This window comes from Lissotriton helveticus, chromosome 10 (assembly GCF_964261635.1).
Source record: "Lissotriton helveticus chromosome 10, aLisHel1.1, whole genome shotgun sequence".
Lineage (NCBI taxonomy): Eukaryota > Metazoa > Chordata > Amphibia > Caudata > Salamandridae > Lissotriton > Lissotriton helveticus.
The window spans coordinates 959,589,716-959,603,799 of NC_136071.1; positions in this window are offsets into that span (position 1 = coordinate 959,589,716).

Below are 14,084 nucleotides of genomic sequence, written 5' to 3' on the forward strand. Positions count from 1 at the left end.
CAAAAGAGGCTTCTGTCTGTCTCTGAAGATTCCGCAGTTTGAGCAAGTATGATTACAGAGTAGCAGCAACTATGCACTTTGCAAATTATATATTTTTAATAGTGTGCACGAGGGGACTATGACTGTAATATTTGTGACATTGATGCTTTGAAAATAACGCTATTAAGCACAAATCAAATTTGCACCATATCACGTCATGACACCATCATTGTGGTGCATCCTGGGTCCGGTAGGAACTTGTTGAACAGCCATGTGACCACTTGGATTGAAAAGACACTCTCACCTGTGAAGGGAAACGGCCTCTACAACGAAGCCGTTTCCACGAAATCATTTACCACGCATGCACTACAACGCATGCGTGGTTACAACTAAAGGCTTTACCACGCATACCTTTACTACGAAATACGTAGTAAAGGCATGTGTGGTAAATGAAAAGAAAAACGAAGGGGGGTTTAGGGGGTCTCCCCCATAAAAAAAATAAAGCGCTGGGATAAAAAGGGGGGTTGGGGGGGCCCCCCCCCCAAAAAAAAAAAACTAACCTTGTGGTAAATAAAATATTACCCTGGCATAATTTCTAGGCATTAACAATTAGCATGTATCAAATGAGAGGCAGAGAGTCCGTGGTGTCCAAGTTAAAAGGGCTTTATTCCAATAACTCGAGTTAAGGGAGAATCTGTTCCATCACCTCTAAGGTTCAGGAAGGGTCTTCTAACATTATTTACAGAGAACAACACATATATACATTTTTCCTTGTACATAGGGAGGAGCGCTCCAGGCAGAGCATGAAAGAAAGAGATAAGAGCATGTGGGCGTGCATGAGGGTGTACACTTGATGAGTCACAGGTGGGTGATAGGTGGGTGGCTACATAGAGGAGGGGTTACATGGCAGGCTGGAACTTTGCCCTCCTTGTGCACGCAATTTGAGCATGAAGTGCAATTGACGTGTAACTGGGAGGAGAGCTGACTTTCAGTCTAGTAGAGAGATCTTTAGTGTCAAGGCGACCAGCACGTCTGGTACTAACTGATATCTTAAGTCAGGGGATGTATTATCTGAAGCAAAGGTTGCTCATCGCTAAGAATCAGAAACAGCATATATTTCTTCGTTCATTGCGTGGGGGCTGTGAGCTTTCTATGGATGCAAGCACTGTGATTTACTTCAATGGAGACAGAGAGGCTAGGCCCTATCTTCCGCGGACGGGTTCTGTTTACCTTCCTCACTGGGCAGGAATGTGACTCTGTACAGCAGGCAGATAACTGTTATTCATAATACTATCTTGGCAACCCTTGCTGGGTCTCTTTCGGCTGAGCTAGAAGTATGCGAGGTCAGAGATACGTAACTGCAGCTTTCAGTGTGTCAGGAGTCATGAAAACCCTAATTCAGAAAGTGGCTCAGACTGAACCACAAAAAGGGTTCATTACGATATTTATTTAAAAGTGCACAATGCAAATACATGGACCTTCATGTTAGCTTAACGTTTGGGAAACTTGATGGCAGGCACCTTAATGCAGGACGTGATTGCAGAGGCCTTGTGATTCAGGCCACTGAGAGAAATATGCATGGGTGACATGCACATACAAGTAACATAGGGTACACGTAGGGGGCATCTTGGTCAGGCAAAATTTCATTTTCCACATTCCCTCCTTGTCCCCTACTTAACCCTTCAGGATACATCTATATTCATGAGACCGTATAGTTGATCATACAGCATCATTTGTTCGTCCTTAACCCTTTGTATACTTGGATGTGGAACACATGCAGTTGCACACAGGCCGCAAATGGCCGGGCCACACTGCAGACAGAGACAGCAACCAAATATCATAAGTAGGACCATTCCTAGGAAGGACAACACTTTCCATCCCCAAGCAGATATCACACCCCAGAGCCAACTGGACCAAGTCCATGTGCCTGGGTCTTGATGTATGACATGAGCAATCTTGTGGAGCCTTGTTATTGCTGCATACACAGATGGCGCGTTATTTGGGATGAAAACGCAACAACTAGATCGGATCACGCTACAAGCTCCACCCCTATCCGCCAAGATGACGTCTAGAACGAGGCGATTTTGAAGAACAACAAGTCTCATAGCAGACTGTTCCTGGGTCAAGTTCGCCAGGGCAGATGCAGTCACATTCACTACTGCCTCAAGAGTCCTTGTTAACTTGCGTATCAGTTTACTGTTTTGGACGGGACCTATGAAGAAGAAGAATCCTTTGTTGAAATCTGTATATTGCTCCCAAGCTGTTTCAGTCTGATCAACCCCTGAGGCATCTGTCTCTCTCTTTACTTTAACATGTTCTAGTCGTGAATCTCTATGATAATGGGATGGGGCCAAGAATACAGGTGGTAATAAGAATGCTATATAACAAGTCCCACCCCAGTCTAAGGGCAGATGTACATAGGCTGTCTGACCGCAAATGAAATAGGTATGGCGTGATGTTTTGAAAGAAGAAAGTCCTTTATCATTAAACTCTACTACAACTTTACACTCGCTGTGTCCCATATGTACTGAGCCTTTCTTATTAACACATAAATCACCTTTTGCTGGTAGAACTGAAATAAACGGTGGACCTGTATTTTGCTTGGGCTGAACATTTAACATTATAAAATTAACGGATGCATTTCCCTGCTCGTACTCTTCATTCTCTAGATCGGTTCCCTTCCTTTGGGGAAATCCGTCTTTGTCTGGAAAACATGCTTCATTCATTACTTTATTCAGGTTTCCATATATCCAGCCACCTGGATAAGCTATGTACTTTCTATCTATTGAGGTCATTAAGGCAAACCATGCTCCACATGAACCATTGTGTGAGAACGGCAGAGGATAGAAGGGCAGAACTCCCTTCGCTTTTTGATAAGGTGGCAGTTGGCCACATACCCAGCAATCAGTCGCATTGCTGGTCTGATGAGAATGGTGTAACATTCGAATAAAAGTATTGTTACGCAATGCAAGTCGATATGACAATTCATGAGGTGGCAGTTCACTAAATGTATGCTCTATGGTGCTGTTACTGGAAGAGTGTATATGTGAGGAAATAGGAAAGAAAACATGTAGTAATAAACTGACACAGATTATAACAATGCACAGAATAAAAAGAATGATCAAAGTAACTATACATCTACTGCGTAATAGCTTGCAGTATTTTGCTTTCATGTTTTTTCTTACTATTCTCGTATGTGATCTTATACATGTCAGAAATCTAGTCTAACCGATTCACCACCGAGTGGACTTAGACAATTAAACTATGTCTGACTTACTAGATCTTAACTTAGATTTATACTCCTGCTGTGGAGTCTTTTCTAGTAAAGGCGGCGCAGGCGGCGCAAAGTCTGTATTGTCTTTAATGTCTTTAGTGTCTGTATCTTTTACTAAAGTACCAGATTGTCCAAAGTGTCTTTTACAGTGCTGAGCGTGGATCCATCCTTTGCGTCCCTCCACCTTCAGCGCGGTACTTGTTGTAAGAAGCACTAATTTCGGGGTCTTCCAGCGAGGCTCGAGGGGGCTTGAACGATCAAAATTCCGGACACAAATGTAATCCCCAGGGACAATGGCGTGTTCCTTGACCTGGGTGTTGTCAGGGAAGGTGGCAGCAACCTGTGAACAACAAGAAAGTAGTGCAGACATCAAGGAAGCCAGGTAATCTGTCAGCATGTTACTGTCGACATCAGTTATTCTTTTAGGCATAGGCCTACCCCACATATTTGGCGGTCTACCGAAGACTACTTCATACGGGGATAGGCCTGTTCTGGAATGAGCTACCATACGCATGTAAAAGAGGGCAACCGGTAAAGCTACCATCCAATCCACGCCTTTTTCTGCACATATCTTAGCAAGTTTTGTTTTGATTGTCTGATTATGTCTTTCTACAAGGCCTGCTGCTTCAGGGTGTCTTACACAATGGAATTTCCAAGTATATCCTAACAGAAGAGACACTTGTTTCATTAATTCAGAGGAGAATGGCTGACCGTTATCGGAATGTACGACCCAAGGCAATCCATACCTGGGGAAGTACTCGCGCACTAATTACCTGGCTGTTGTCACAGCAGTATAATCTGGAACTGGATATGCTTCTGTCAATCTAGATAGTGCACACACAACTACCAAGACATACTTGTAACCTCTACATCTGTCATTTGGATATAATCCATCTGGAGGACCTCAAAAGGGTGGTCAGGAGGATAAAATCCGCCTTGTTCCACCGGAATGCCTTTACCTGGATTGAACTGGCAACAGATCATACATGTTCGTACTTTCTGTTTCGCTGCTGCACGCATGTGCTTGTTAAACCAGATATTCTGTAAGCTGTCTATCATTGCCTTTTCTCCCAAGTGTGCTGGACTATGTGCTGTGTTTATGATTACTTGTACCATAGAATCTGGAAGAAACCATGTACCTTTTCCCTTAGTCATCCAACCTTGTTCAGTCTGGACCCCTCCTTGTTCAGTCCATTTCTTTATCTCATCTGCAGTGGCATGTGTCTGTATGTCGAGTACATCTTGAGTGGGATCCCTGACTGTCATACTTTTTGTCAGTAATGGTACCTCTGTCCTTGTCGTGTCTGTTGGTGTCTGGGCTGTCTGGGCTGTAAGTTTAGCTGTTCGGTCTGCCAGGTCATTACCCTGGGAAATGGTGTCTGTAACTTTGGTGTGAGCTTTGCACTTCAGGATAGAAATGGCTGTAGGTAAATGTATTGCTTCCAACAGGGCTTGAATGAGCTGGTCGTGCTGGATCTTGGTCCCATGGGAGGTCAAGAAACCTCTCTCCCTCCATAAGACCCCAAAATCATGAACAACGCCAAAAGCATATTGTGAGTCAGTATAAATGTTTACTTTCAAGTGCTTAGCTCTTATGCAGGCTTGTGTCAGGGCGATGAGCTCTGCTGCTCGTGCTGATAGTGTGTCTATTTTCTGTGTCTCTATGACTTTAGTAGCAGTGGTCACAGCATATGCTGCTACTAATTCTGCTGCACTCGTTCTCATGCATGATCCATCTACATAGAGCGTTAAGTCTGGGTCTGGAAGTGCAATATCTGTCAGGTCTTGTCTTGGTTTCGTCACTATATTCATTACTTCCACACAGTCGTGTGGCGGTGCATTTACTGTACTTGAGGGCAAAAGTGTTGCAGGATTTAGAATATTACAACGTCTGATCTCTATGTGTGGTTGAAATAATGTCAGTTCATATCCTGTCAGTCTTGCTACAGTCAAATGTTGTGTCTGTGTCCTGTTTAAGAGAACCTCCACTGCATGTGGAACCTGTACTGTCAGAGGGTGACCCAACACTATCGAGTCACTTTGTCTTATGGCTAGGGCTGTTGCTGCAACTGATTTCAGGCACGCAGGCAGAGCCTGGTCCACTGGATCTAGTGTACTAGAAAAATAAGCGCAAGGCTTGTGTTTTCCTGCTTGATCTTGTGTGAGGACAGATAACGCTGTTCCATCCCGTTCAGTTACGAAAAGCATAAAAGGTTTACTGTAACATGGAGTCGCTAAAACTGGCGCTTGACATAATGCTCTTTTTAATTCCTCAAATGCCAAGGTATGTTCTTGTGTCCAAGGGAGGACAGTCGGAGTGGCTGCCTCCTGTGTAGTTAACTGTATGAGTGGTTTGGCTAGATAGGCATACTGGGGAATCCATTGCTTACAGTATGAAGTGAGGCCAATAAATGCACAAACTTCTTTCTGTGTCTTGGGCTGTGAAAGGTTAGAAATGAGCTGTATGCGTTCTCGTGTTAGTTGTCTACCCTCCTTGGAAAGTAAGTGTCCAAGGTACACCACTTGCTTTTCACAGAATTGCAACTTGGAAGGGGACACCTTGTGCCCTTTGTCAGCCAGAAAATGTAAAACTGTTAGTGATGCATTTTCGCATTCTGGTCCTGATCGTGCTGTAATTAGGATGTCATGTACGTACTGGAGTAGCGCAGTGTTGGCAGGCATGTGAACACTGTCTAGCTGTCTTTTCAGTGCCTGACTGTAAATACTAGGGCTTTCTGTAAAGCTTTGTGGAGCTCTTGTAAATACAAAGCTACGACCTTTTAATGAAAATCCGAACAGGTACTGGCTGTCGGGATGGATGGGAACACTAAAGAAAGCGTTCTTCAAGTCGATAACAGTAAAGAAAGTAGCCTCAGAATCAATAGCAGTCAGTAATGAAGAAATGTCTGGCACCACTGGATATTGTGGTACTACACATTTGTTCAATTCTCGTAGGTCAATAATTAGTCGGTACACTGGCAGTACACTAGGGTCAGATCGTTTAAGGATAGGGATGACAGGCGAGTTACAAGCATTTGAGTCAGTCTCTACCACTACTCCTCGTGCAATAAGTTCGTCAACTAATTTCAATAAGGCTGTTTCGGCGTCAGGTGGCAACTTGTATTGTCTAATACGTGGAAGTACTACCCCTGCTTTGAGTGTGACATGGTGTGGTGTTATATTCATCTACCCTACGTCAGTTGGTCCTTGTGCCCATAGGTGCTGTGGCACGTTCTGGAGTCTGTGGTCAAAATCAGTCAGCACATAATGTCCCTTAAAATCACGTAAGAACAGGCATACTCCTTCTGGAGAGCAGCAGATAACTGCTCCTAGGTCTTTTAATGTCTTCATACCAAGTACGTTTTCTGGACATGATTTAGTAAGTAGCAAGTCTGTAGTCCGTGACAGTGGACCAACCCCGAGGGTAACTGGTTTCGATACTTCATTAACAATAGGCTTTCCTGAAAATCCCAGGGAAACATTCTGTGAGCCTGAGAGAGGTTCCCCTGGAAACTCGTCATGACTGATGGTAGTCCTGCTCGCCCCTGTGTCAATCAGAAATTTTCGGTCTTGTCCTAATACACGACTATGTACATACGGACCCTCTTGATCTACAGGAACCTCAATAAGGGGCAAGCCTACTTCCCTCTCAAGGCTGTTTCATGAGAACTGTTGATATTCTGGATAGTCTGACTGTGTGTACTGATACATTTGTGGTGTGGCATGAACAGGCGGTGGTGGAGGTGGAAAAGTCGCTACTGTCTGCTGTGTGTTCTGTTGCGTGCTATTCTGTCTAGGAGTGTACAGTCGTTCTTTTGTCTTGCCTGTAGCTATATTGTGTTTCAGGACAGTACATTCATTTACATAGTGACCTGGTTGTTTGCAATAATTACAGTTCCCCTTAACATGTGTCATGTTATTTCTGTTCTTATTTGCTGGTACCGTCTGGGCAACCAGCACCTTCATTTTTGTCTCTTTCATGCGTTTCTTTTCCTGATCCTGCTCTTCTCTAATTCTGTTCTGATGATATTGTAGCATCTGTAACATTTGTGAAGGGCTGTTTGCTTGCCAAGTACTCTCAACCTTCAGTACTCTATTCTTGATCTGGGGTAAGGAGTTCTCTACTAATTTGCTCACAAAAAGGTGTGGAAATGACTCGCTACCTGGCTTAAGGCCACTATTAATAGTAAAGCATTTCTCAAATCTAGAATAGAAATCACTTGTGTCCTCTTCTTGCTTTTGTTTACAGGCTGAAATAGCATCCCAGTCTTCCTTTTTCATAATCAATAATCTCGGTAAAACTTGTATCAGGAGTTCAGGCAGTTCTCTAGCTTTTTCCCCAAGACCAACCCCTGGGAGCCTACCTTTTTCTTCCGTTTCCAGTGCATCCCAGCTTAACTTTTTCTCGCCTACCTCCCAGTCTTTTTCCTTAAGCTTTTCATAAATACCAGCAGGCAACAGTACTTTCAATAACTTCAGAATGTCATCGTACGTATAATCTCCTATGCGGAGGATGTCTTTTAATTCTCAGTGAAACCCCCCCGGGTCTTTATCATGGCAGGGCAGCATCTTTTTCATTTCTAGTATTTCTATTTTTGTTAAGGGGGTGTAAACATACACCCGTTGCAACACATTGTCCGCATCTTTGACGGGATATACCTCTCGTAGGGGGTTCTGTCTGTCTACGTGTAAGTTATTTCTGCCGTGGTGTGAGGTTGAAGGCATACATGTGGTCAGAGAATTTATGTACTTATGTCGTTGATCCAGAATAACATTAATTAATTCGGTACCTAAACCTGTCCATCTGTCTAGTAAAATGTGGTCTAGTAATTTATGCAAGTGACCAGGATCAGAATATTGACTCTCATACAACGTTATCAAGTGTTGGACCATGTAAATACCAGCCAAACGCTGTTCGTTCGGTGGAAGGCTTAAGAAAGTCTGAGCCACTATATCACTGCTATATATATTAGAATTAGACACCCACTGGGTGGCTGACCGGGCCAATTCAATTTTGTGTGAGGTGGGAGGTCTCTCACTCCCTATCCGCTTTTTCAGGGCTTGTTCAGTAGCTTGGAACAGATTTTCAAGGGAATATCTTTCTTTTATAGCTGGCCCTTGTTTACGGTAGTCAAGACATTTGGGTCTGTCAAACTGTCGCGCTTTTCCTACATAATTAATCTTGCCTTTCGGATCCTGATGATCCTCTACCTCTTCCGCTGATGACTCGCCCTTCTCGTCAGACTCTTTTCTGTGTCTTTCTATTATTTCCTTTCGTATTTTCTTGTACATGGCATCTATCTGTCCCTGTTTATCATGTCTACCGGCATCTATGTGCTCGCTCCATTCTATCAAACCTTGTTTTACATCTCCGTCTCCTTCGTCTTGTTCCCTGATCAGGCAGTTAATAATAAAACGTAGGATATGGTTCTTAACCCCTACCTTTCTTTGTGCCATGGCTTGTGCTATACTATCTGGTCCCTCCCCCGTTCTAATGAAACGGTACATTTTATCTAGGTGTTCTTTCATGTCTGGTAATGTCTCTAGATATGCAACGGCTTGTCTTAGCCTACGTGAAATCACGACCATTGAACCTTTTCCTGGTTCTGGATCATATACACAAAATGGAATTGCTACATCTACAGTAGGCACCCCTCCCACTGCCCCGGGACCTACGTCATCTTTTACTAGCTGCTGCTGAAGTTGCTGGAGCTGATCTGCTGGTGGGGGTGGAGGGAAACCTGCATTAACGTAGTCCGGAAGGGAATCATCTAGATACGAGGAAATGAACGCCTCTGATGCTGTCGGCTTTACTCTACGTTCTCTATATGGTACAGGTGGTGGCGTTCGCGACCTACTGGGTCTCTCTGAGGTGGTCACTCTAGCTAGTTCTTCAGCCAGGACGGGATAAATACCAGTAACGACGGCGTTTCTTTCTCTATCAGTCTGTTCTGTTTTGACCCGTTCCCCCTCCTCCTGTAGTTCTTTTTCTTTGGCTTTTTCCTCTGCTTGTTTAGTTCTCTCTGCTTTATTGAATTCTTTCTCTGTTCTCCTGTGTGACTCTTTGCGCCACAATTCAATGGCATCTTTCTGAGAGCGTCTTGATTTATTTTTCCATAGCGCTTCCTCTACTCTCATAATGCATTCTGAATCCCAAGTACCTGAGATAGGCCTTCTATACTTTTCCTCCAGGTCCTTTGTATAGTCTACCCATAAATCTAAAAACAAGATGGCGTCTAATCCATGCTTATTATACATATAATGACCAGGTGTGTCTCTAGGCGGGATGTTAACTGACTCTTCTAGTATACCTTTTCTGGTCCCTATCTGACGCAATTTTGAAAACAGTGGCATGTTGAAACCAACACAATGGAAATACAATACACAAAAATAGACTGAAACAATCAACAATCATTCACACTAAAACATCATAACATTAAAACAAACATGATCTAAACCAATACAGAGAACTAAACATGTACTTGAAAAACTATATGCACGGGAATACAGTACAACCATACCGGTCTCAAAAATGAGACACGTCTTTACCGTGCCCACGTTTACCATGGACCCGTCTTGACCGTGCTCGTGTGAACGAACCCGTCTTTACCGTTTTCACGAATAACGTGAACCCGTCTTTACCGTGTCCACGTTTTACCGTGGACCCGTCTTGACCGTGTTCATATAAAATGAACCCGTCTTGAAACTTTATGCATTCCCCACAGTGGTACTCACCGGGAAGCAAAACTTGAAACTTGAAAGCCTCGGACTTCTACGCATCTACGTCTACGTCTACGCATGCACCTCGGAACGGGTGGACCTCTGGAAACCTCGGACCTTGCTCTCTCACAAGTCGGGCTCTGGTTGAGACGATCCGCAATCCTCACTGCCTCGTATGGATGCCTGGTCACAGTCCGTCCTCCTCCTGGGCCTGAGGGAGTAGCGGGAAATCCCGATGGCGTGTACACTTTAAAGTCCCTCACGGCTGTAGAAGGGGGCAAAGCTGGACCTACAACTCCGGCGCGTGGGGAAAGGGATATGTCCCTGTAAGGGCGCCAAATTAATGTGGTAAATAAAATATTACCCTGGTATAATTTCTAGGCATTAACAATTAGCATGTATCAAATGAGAGGCAGAGAGTCCGTGGTGTCCAAGTTAAAAGGGCTTTATTCCAATAACTCGAGTTAAGGGAGAATCTGTTCCATCACGTCTAAGGTTCAGGAAGGGTCTTCTAACATTATTTACAGAGAACAACACATATATACATTTTTCCTTGTACATAGGGAGGAGCGCTCCAGGCAGAGCATGAAAGAAAGAGATAGGAGCATGTGGGCGTGTATGAGGGTGTACACTTGATGAGTCACAGGTGGGTGATAGGTGGGTGGCTACATAGAGGAGGGGTTACATGGCAGGCTGGAACTTTGCCCTCCTTGTGCACGCAATTTGAGCATGACGTGCAATTGACGTGTAACTGGGAGGAGAGCTGACTTTCAGTCTAGTAGAGAGATCCTTAGTGTCAAGGCGACCAGCACGTCTGGTACTAACTGATATCTTAAGTCAGGGGATGTATTATCTGAAGCAAAGGTTGCTCATCGCTAAGAATCAGAAACAGCATATATTTCTTCGTTCATTGCGTGGGGGCTGTGAGCTTTCTATGGATGCAAGCACTGTGATTTACTTCAATGGAGACAGAGAGGCTAGGCCCTATCTTCCGCGGACGGGTTCTGTTTACCTTCCTCACTGGGCAGGAATGTGACTCTGTACAGCAGGCAGATAACTGTTATTCATAATACTATCTTGGCAACCCTTGCTGGGTCTCTTTCGGCTGAGCTAGAAGTATGCGAGGTCAGAGATACGTAACTGCAGCTTTCAGTGTGTCAGGAGTCATGAAAACCCTAATTCAGAAAGTGGCTCAGACTGAACCACAAAAAGGGTTCATTACGATATTTATTTAAAAGTGCACAATGCAAATACATGGACCTTCATGTTAGCTTAACGTTTGGGAAACTTGATGGCAGGCACCTTAATGCAGGACGTGATTGCAGAGGCCTTGTGATTCAGGCCACTGAGAGAAATATGCATGGGTGACATGCACATACATGTAACATAGGGTACACGTAGGGGGCATCTTGGTCAGGCAAAATTTCATTTTCCACAACCTGAGGAGCCGAAGCTATCAACGTCGTTAGGGAGGAAACGGAAAGTAACTTCCGCTTCCTCTTAACGACGTACGTCCGACATAACCAGAGAAGATGGAGGGAAGGCGAGTTAAAAGGTAAGGGGTATTTTAGTAAAATACATATATATATATATATATATATATATATTAAGGGTTAAGGGTAAATATAAGGAATGAGGCTGGGGGAATGTAAGGGGAGAGTTTTAATCTTTATCAAGAGTATGCCCTCACCATGCATACATTTACAACAAAAAACGGTGTAAATGTACGCGTGGTAAAGGAATATTCGAGGTAAAGGTTAAGCGTGGAAAACGAATTCCGTTGTAACGCATGCGTGGTAAAGGCATGCGTTGCAACGGAATTCGTTGTAACGTCATACATTCACCTGTGAACAAGGCGATTAGCTGAAACATGTTAGGTATAAATGAGTGATTCTATTGCTGCCACGCTTTTGACAAATAAAAGTCAGCTTCAAATGGAAGTCGGAATTGGGCTCTGCTTGTTCTGGGGAAACCCATACTTACAGGATTCTCCACTCCTGTTACAAGAGCCCATCCTGCAGGGTTGGGGGATCCCGCCAAAACTTAGCTTTTCTGAAATTTTTTACTGAGGGGGCATGACCTGCTCGACTGCGTGCCAGCCAGTGGACTTCTGAGGTGAATTATGGCACTGTGAGCGAGAAAGGGAGACGAGAGAGGCTTCTATCTGTCTCTGAAGATTCTGCAAGTTTGAGCAAGTATAATTACAGCATGCAGCAACTATGCACTTTGCAAATTATATATTTTTAACAGTGTGCACCAGGGGACTATGGCAGTAAATTTTGTGACATTGATGCTTTGAAAATAACGCTATTAAGCACAAATGAATTTTGCACCATGTCACACCATGACACCATCATTGTGGTGCATTATGTGGCCGGTAGGAACTTCTTGAACAGCCATGTGACCACTTGGATTGAAAAGAGACACTCACCTGTGAACTAGGCGATTTGCTGAAGCATGTTAGGTATAAATCAGTGATTTCATTGCTGCCACGCTTTTGACAAATATCAATATCAAAAGTCGCTCCAGACCACAGTAACCATAATGCATTGTATTTGCTCAATTTGCTTTCAATTATATCCGTTTGATTGGGTGTTTTTCACTATTCAATTTCACATTGTTTTGTCCCAGTACATATTCTAATTTTGCCTCATAGAATCCAATTTCATTTAGGGGAGAGTTTATATCCTGCGCAGTTCTAAGAAAGTGAGCAAATACAATGCATTATGGTTACTGTGGTCTGGAGCGACTTTTGAAAAACATCAGAAATCGTTATTTGGACATAAAAATGATAAACATCTGCCAATAGGTGCTGTTACACTTTGGGAACTGTAACAAAGATTAGAGCAAACTATACTCGGTAACAACCAAACTTCAAATCAACCTGCAATTAATAATAATAATAATAATCTTTATTTGGATATAAAATAACATCCTTAAAAGAAGTGCCAACAGCAATACACATTGTAAGCAAAAATAACATCAATGATCAACTTTAAGTGGATAAAAGTTCCCACATTGCATTGTGCAGTTCCCTATTGAACAATCCAAGTGACGTTTAAAAATGACTTTTTTTTTAAAAAGAAGATAAAAGATACGGAGTTTGTTATACAGTGATTTACCGTGTTGAACTTGTAGGCCCACCCGCCGTTAATAAATAATTACAAATCTTAAAAAAGAGATCAGATAAAATAGCAACAGCAGGTCAATAGCAGCAAATCATGATAGTGCAACGGTAAATAAAATCAAATTACAGATGATACAACTTGGTTTAGGCTGCTCCCAACATGAGGGGAGCATGCAAAAAGTTGCGATATGCAAAGCGTATAAACAGTGTAAGGCCGATATTTAAAGCTGTGTTTTCTGGGCATAAGGCCGCAATGATTGCCTGTCTGCAGGACCGGATTCCCAACCTATTCCACTCCACTTTCAATTTACGTCTGCGCTGTGCCATGAGTGCTGGGCAAAGACAAACCACGTGCTCCAAAGTTTCAGCCGTCCTGCCGCACCCTCTGCACCATATCTCATCTGACGTGCGACGCCAGCCTGGCAGATCTTTTAAAAATTGCCAGTCACCAAGTCTGATAGCCATAAAACTGAGTTTTAGGTGCAGGGAGTAGGTGCAGGACAGATAAGTTGCAGGAGCTAAACGCCCGTACGAGTTCATAATGGCCCAGGCGTGTCTACGTTTGGCAAGGTGATTTTTATCCATGATGAGGGAACTTTTTCGGACGCTTTTCTTAATGGTGGATTCAAATACTGTCATACTGGGGTTGAGATCCCATAGGTCACCCGCAGAGAGTTCTTGAATGTACTCCTTAAAGGGGCACCCATACGTGCCCCCTGGGTTTTTCACAAAGATATCTTGCCAAACTAGTGACTCCAATGTCTGCTTGTCTGAATTTGTGGCAGAGATTTATAAATGTGCTAATGCTGGAGGCTTCATAGTTTAATAAACCAAATTCTAGCCTAATCTGGGCAGCAGAGGCATTTTTGGGCAAACAAAGGACTTTTTTATAAATTTTAGTCACGTGTTGGTTTAAATTCATGTTCAGTTTACCCCTGAAAATCTCATTACCATATGACAGTGTCGGGCCTATTTTTGCTCTCA